We start from the raw sequence: 7,364 nt of genomic DNA, 5'->3' as shown, positions 1-7,364 counted from the left end.
ATTCAGATTATAATGTAAGTGGGTGGATAAATATGAAAATTTTCAATATATTATTTTAAATGTAAAGTTGTGATTAAAACCACTGTTAAGAATTTTTTTACATTTTTAATGTTATAATTTTGTTTATTTAAATTTAATAATATTGAAAAAATTATTTATTGAAATATTAGTAAGAAGTAATTTTCCTGTATTGAATTTTAAGTATTTGATTTTTTTTTTTCCATTTCCAGGGAGGGTAGCACAAGAATTGAACCCAAGATCTCCGTTTGGCGAGACTTCATTTCCACGACCATTGCTACTTGAGCTAGCCCATGCGAACATTATTTTTACAAAATTTTATTTAAATTATTTAAATAATTTTTTTAAACATATAGATTTATGCCAAGGAACTCAATTTCTTCACGTTACATCACTGGAACTTAACATTCCAAGAAATTGTTTCCAAATTTGATCAAAATTGACCATAAAACTTACTATCTAACCGTACTGCTTTTTCTACAGCGATTCACAGCTGATGTTTAAATAGACCCTGGGATTTGAGACTCGACCACGGCAAGGAACATTACACTTAAATTGAAACGAGAAACAGCGTAACGGTCTTTTCAAAACTGGAAGGAGGGCATTTCTTTGAGGTGGGGCCACGCCACGTCAGATATCAGCCAACTACCATCCGGAATTCCAATAGCGTCAGGAAATACGAAGGACGACGTGCATAGCACGAAGCAAGCCAGCTGCCTGGCTACGGTTGTTCGAAAAGTTAGCGGGGCCCACCTGGACTGCAGGACAGCTTGGACGGCCAGATAAGCTCACGAGGTTTCACGCGCGCGGTCGGCCAACATGGGGTGGGCCCATATGGTTCACATTATCTTTCCTTAAATATCATTCCAAAATCATTGCTTTCGGGCTTTTCTTGTGTTGTTTTCATGATTAAATAATTTTGTGATAGTGAATTGTGTTCTTGCACAAGATCTTTCGAAAAGAAGGATGAATGTAAAAGAACAAAATTCATCTCCTTCACGGCAAAAATCTTTTATAAAAGATTAATAAAAGTACTCAAAGGTGGAAGCAATTTTTTTTATTTTTAAATAAAGTTAGGAAATTTGTTAATTTATACTATTTAAAAGAAAGTAGTAGGGAAGTCATAGGAATTTAATCTATTAGAAAAATAATGATAATTATTCTAAACACTGAAGAAAAAAATCTCATATATATAATTAACCTAAAATTAGTTTTAATGAATGATAATAGTAATGTTATTATTAAATGTAATTGATTTTGAATCTCATATATATATATATAAATTCTTAATTCTTAATTATGTTAGTTAAAAATTTATTTGGATGAAAAGTAAATAATAATAATAATAATTATGTTTTAATATATCATTTTTAAAAATAACTTTAAAAGTTTTAACTGGACATTCACTTAGAAGTAGATGTTTGGATTAGTTGTCAATTTGTATTAACTATTAAACATATATTATTAGGTTTTGAGTTCAATTTGAGATGATTTTTTTTTTTTAAAGATGGGTTGTTGTTTCTCATTATAGTTTGGAATTATTGTTACACTTTAAAGAGTGTTGATACTAGCTTGTACCTTAATATCTTGAGAGATTTGTACAATATGAAAATAATACAATTATATACAAAGATATCTTTTCACTAGTACTTTTTTTTGAAAGATGTGGTTGTTACTTCTCCTTATAGTTTGGAATTATTGCTCTACCTTAAAGAGTGTTGATACTAGCTTGTACCTTAATATCTTGAGAGATTTGTACAATCTAAAAATAATACAATTATATACAATGATATATTTTCATTTGTACTTTTCTTTGAAAGATGTGGTTGCTACTTCTCATTATAGTTTGGAATTATTGCTCCATCTTAAAGAGTGTTGATACTAGCTTGTACCTTAATATCTTGAGAGATTTGTACAATCTAAAAATAATACAATTATATACAATGATATATTTTCACTTATTTACATAACGAAATTAAAATGATTAAATTATTTACTCAACCTACTAATATGAGTTCATAGCCCAGATGTGATGCAGAAGCATTAATGGGGTTTTTTGCAATCTTGTATTATCCCACAACCCTAAAGTTGAAAATATGTTCAATTCACTACTAGTATTGTTTCAAGTAATACTAGTTTTGTTTTAAGGTATCTATATTTTCAATGTGTAGATTAATGTTGAATTTTTTTAGTCGGAGAGCATTCATATATGATATCGAAAACTGAACTACGGATACGTTGTAAAAGATTTTTTCTCTACCTACAAAACAAAATTGAAAAAAAAATGATTTTAGACTCCACATCCAAACCTAGAACCAATGCATAGAGAAATTTGATAATTATATCTCAATGCAAACAATGGCTTCGTATTTTAGTTACCACATATTTATAACTTGAAATCAATATATGGAATTTTGACAAGAAATTAAGTACATATTTTCAACATGATCACCAATTTCTAGCAGAGGCTATTTAATTTTAATAAAATGTAGATTTACAAAATTCACGCATAGTAATTTGATTAACACAAAGATTCCATGGCTGCATTCATAAGTTCCTAGTATTTTGACTGTCTTACTCTTATACTTTGTAATTATGTTACTAAATTTTGATATGTTGTGAAGAACACATTTCTCTTTCTTCTCACCAAATTTCATAAAAAAACTGTCATCTTTAAGCATCATGCCAATTTTGGGGTCATATGCAGAAGTCCTCAAAAATAGGGGCTCAATATTTTGGCTTGTATGTAGACAAATTTGGAATTAGTGTTTGAATTTTTTATATGATGTAGACTACATATCCTTTACCTTTTATCAAAATTTCATTAAAAGTATTGAATTTAAATTGTTTAATAAGTACAAAAAAAGTAAATGCAACACTCTAGAATTTTCCACATGTGTATATTTTTGTAATTTTTATTTAAATGTTAAAAATTCAAATTACGGTTTGCATTTGCAGCGTATGCAAACAATCAATAAGTTGTATTATTCAAAAAACATAATTCTTTCACCTACCCAATAAAATAAAAGGTCTTAGCCCCCATGTGGTAGCTGAATTGGAAAGCACCATGAAACTGAAGTGTTATGTATTGAGAGATTCAAAGTTCAAGTCCCCCTAACTTATCCATATTTCAACAAGTATACATAGGAACCTAGGGGTTATAGTGGTAGTGGTTGGAATCGAACCCATGTCATGTGAGTATGAACCAGTCCAAGGCACCTAGGGGTTATAGTGGTAGTGGTTGAAATTGACTCCATGTCACGTGAGTATGAAACCGATCCAGTTGTTAATTCTTCTAGTAAAAAAAAATAAGATAAAAAATCTTGAGATATGAAAGGTCACTTTCTCATAGCTTAAAATATTAAACCTTTAGTCTTCCCTATATTACCTTGTAAAGTGAGTATGTGTGAAATTCGAAGACCTTGATGTTTACTAAATGCACAAAACTAAGAATTATGTATCCTCATTTAATGAATAAAAATTGAGTTATGTGCGTAAGATATTTTAAATATGTTATTTTTTTACGAGTATTTACTATTCGATTCCAATCATAGCCCAACATTATATGAAGTGGTAGAATTATAGGATAAAAAGAGACTAACATATATTGATGTATGCGATTGTATGACCCTTGAAAAAGGTTTATACGTGGGTTGAATGGGTTTGGATGGTGGAGGTTGTGCTACCAATCCGAAATTGCTCAAGTATTATTCTTTCTAGATAGTACTAAGAATGAATTGCATTGTTTATGATAATTGATGTGAGAATGACTAGGATAGTGGGAATAGTCATGCCTCATTTTTTGTTGTAAGCAAGCAATAAGAATGAACAAGAACATCATGATAAGTGAAAGAACACATACATATAAGAACACACAAGACACATAAATATTGGAAAAGGAATTCCATTGTAGGCTTACATCGAACTTAATGTAACTTATACATGAAAGATGTGGTTGGAGCAATTGTACCTACTCTCAACCACCTGTTTACTTTATCTTTATATATTCACCAAGTTTGACTATCATTTAATCATAACATATGATGATAGCTTAGGCCTAAAAGACCCCTCAACATCCCCTCCACCCTCATTGCCTTGCTCGTCCCGAGCAAGGATGCAAAATGTTTTGAACCACTGCTCTCTACAGAAGTATCCTTATTGTGTATTGACCATGCATACTGGTATGCATAGGTAATTCAACTGCAACAACCACTAGTTAGGTAGGATAATGCAAGTATACAAGGTTTATTGTGATTACTTCTTATCTGATGGCCACTTCTCGTAGATGTTCATTGTTCACAACCACTGTAGTATTCTCAATTATCTGGACCTCTATTCCAACTCCTCTCTAGTATGGGGGCATCCACTTCACTCTCTCTATGGATGATTCCAACGTGGGTCTGTCATTCCTAGGATTCCTTTATTCAACAAAAGACAAGTGATCATCTCCCAAATCAACCATCCTACATTTTTACTCTGCAAGAGTCCAAGATCCATTATGAAATTTATATCAGGGGGCTCAATCCTTACATCCTTTTGATGTCTTTGTCATTCAGTGCTTTTTTTTGTTCTACTTACATAACTTCTTGTTCTTGAATATTTTATTGGTTGTTGGAAAATTATATATTATGTTTCTCTATCTTGAACTCCTTGCTATGCTACTGCAAATGGTTGTATTAACTGAGTCTGCAAATTTATTTATGGAGGAAAAATATAACACTAGACACAATAAACCTTTTTATGCTAGCCAATTTTTTTACAATTGGTGTGAGCAAAAGTTGATCTCATCAACAAATTATTGATTTTAATTACAAAATGGATAAAATCAGCTGCCTCAAGAATGACTCATGTTTAACTTTCCCCTGACTTATAACTCTAATGAATAACTGAAAGGCCCAGTTAATGATTCAACTCATTAATCCTTCATAAAAATTGTACAGACTCATTACAATAAATTCTAGCTAGCAAGTGAAATAAAGAAATAAAGGAAATATAATTTGATTCCAACATATCAGATTAATGTTATTGTTATGTTATATATTTCAAAATTATGAGAAGACTTTGGTTGATCATGTCGTATTAATGACTTTGCTACCAAATTTTCCTATGATTAAATTAAATTCAAAAAAAATAATTACATAAGTTAGTTCTCCCTCTTAATTGAAGTTGGTTACCACTATAAAGAAATTTTGTGGAAACAATATGGCTCTTTAATCGACCAAGTCGAATAGCTCCATCTTTACCTTATAGTCATCAATTTTTTATGTCATTTCTCATCCAACAAGTCGAACTTAGAAATAGAATTCATGTATTGATATCGAAAACAACGCATTTAACATTTTATTGAAATCTGGTTTAATGCAAACTGCCTCTACAATGGAATGGAGTTAAGTTGCTTCGACCCCATAAGTATTATAGACTTCAACCATTGACTATCAAATACAAGTTTTGCAACCCAACTTTCATACAATCGTCAAAGCATATTTTCTCCTTCAACTCCTATTACAGCCACTCCAAATGATTGAAGTCAAATTCAATTATTGTGGTGGTTGATGTTGAGTCCACTCATAAGATTAAGTTTAAAATTATTGGTGCAGTAGTAAATCACCAAATGTAGGTTGAATTCCTTTATTGTCACACTATGTTAGAAGTTTAATATTATAATGTTTGCAAAGCACACAGACACCCCACTTCATACTTTCAACTTGTCTTGCTCTCATATTTTGGAAGTTGATTTATACAAAATTCGAGTTTCAACAGTAGATTATTGCCAACGAAACATAGTCTTCTAGTTCTAGCAAGAGTGGTTATCAATTGTCCTACTCGTTGTGTAGTCCTATCAAAATTTTGTCAAAGTGTCACATGGTCGACTGCTCCACTACAATGTTAAAATAAAATGTCATTTCCAGTGAAATTCTTGAACGAATGGGCATAGAGGAAGGTAGAGGCAATATTAAATAGAGAATATACCAATCATCATACTATATTGAATATTAACTAAAAGCAACAAACCGGTGGTTGAGCAATAACACTCTCATCCTACGTAAGAGCACCAATTAGTGTAGCCAAGATTCAATAGAAATTAGAGTTTTGTGATTCACATCCACTCCTAAACAGTCAAACCAGAATCGTAATGATTCACATCCACTTCTAAGAAATTTTAGAATGTACATTTATGCAAGAGGAGTTGATATACTTTGGTTTTGTGATTTTTGAGAGGGTTTGAAGTTGGACCTAGAGAAAGTGAGAGATATAATAGAATAGACTATACCTATAATAAAACTTGATAGATATAAGAGATAATAAACTAGAAAAACCAAAATTAAACTCTTAAACTCCAAATATACCAAAATATTCAACATGAAAAAAGATATATAGAGAGAGAAAAGAACCCTTGAGGCAAGGTATCACCTACAATTACATTTTATGAAATGAATCTGTCCACGAGCCAAGCTTACTACAAATAATATGATACAAAACATATCTAATACAATGATAATTATGTGTACTTATACTTTCTCATAACATTTTTTTGGTCTAAGCCAAATACCCCTTATTATTATATTATTTCCTTTTAATTTCATAATGCGCCATGTTGTTATGAAATTCATTACATTCATTAATTGCCCATTTTCTCATTTTAACTACCCCTATTATTTCATTAGCATCTTGGATACCTCACTATGTACCCCATATCATCCTCCATAGGTATATTATATTCCATAACCCTTTGTATGTTTCAACTTCAAGACACAAGAGTTAAAAGTATAATATGTCATGTTAACTAATATAGTTAACTGGTACTATAACATCCATCCATTATGGTGAAATGTGCACATGGGGTCCAATTGTGGTGTTTCCTTCTTGATATTGGTTTTAGTCCCTTCTCGAGATCCATGTTTTCACCATGCTACTATTATACCTCCATGCATTACTTTTGGTCATCCATGTTCCTCCATACTAGTTTCCTTTTTGGTTCCATGTTCATTGATATTATGTTTGTGGATGCTCATGTCCTTGCCTTGATGACTACAGTTTATTTGGGTGGTGATATAAAATAACCGTAACTATTGGTTCTTGTTTCTTAATCTCTTAAACATGTGGTTCCTTAACTTCTTCTTCCATTTCATGTTCTTCTTATGGATTCTCATTGAATTCTTTTGTAGACTTTTCATTTTATTCAACTTTGGAATATCCACCTAATGTGTCAATATGTACTAAAATTATTTTTCCTCTAAAAAATTCTTACGTTCCTCCTTGCACACTACCTATTTAATAAGAAAAGTATCCTACAATGTATTTTTACTTTTCTTATATAAAAGATTGAAAAATTTCTTTTGTATATT

This window comes from Pinus tabuliformis, chromosome 8 (assembly GCF_031772625.1).
Source record: "Pinus tabuliformis cultivar Carrire ecotype Pingquan chromosome 8, CPIR1, whole genome shotgun sequence".
In the NCBI taxonomy this organism is placed as follows: domain Eukaryota; kingdom Viridiplantae; phylum Streptophyta; class Pinopsida; order Pinales; family Pinaceae; genus Pinus; species Pinus tabuliformis.
This window is presented reverse-complemented; position numbering follows the sequence as displayed.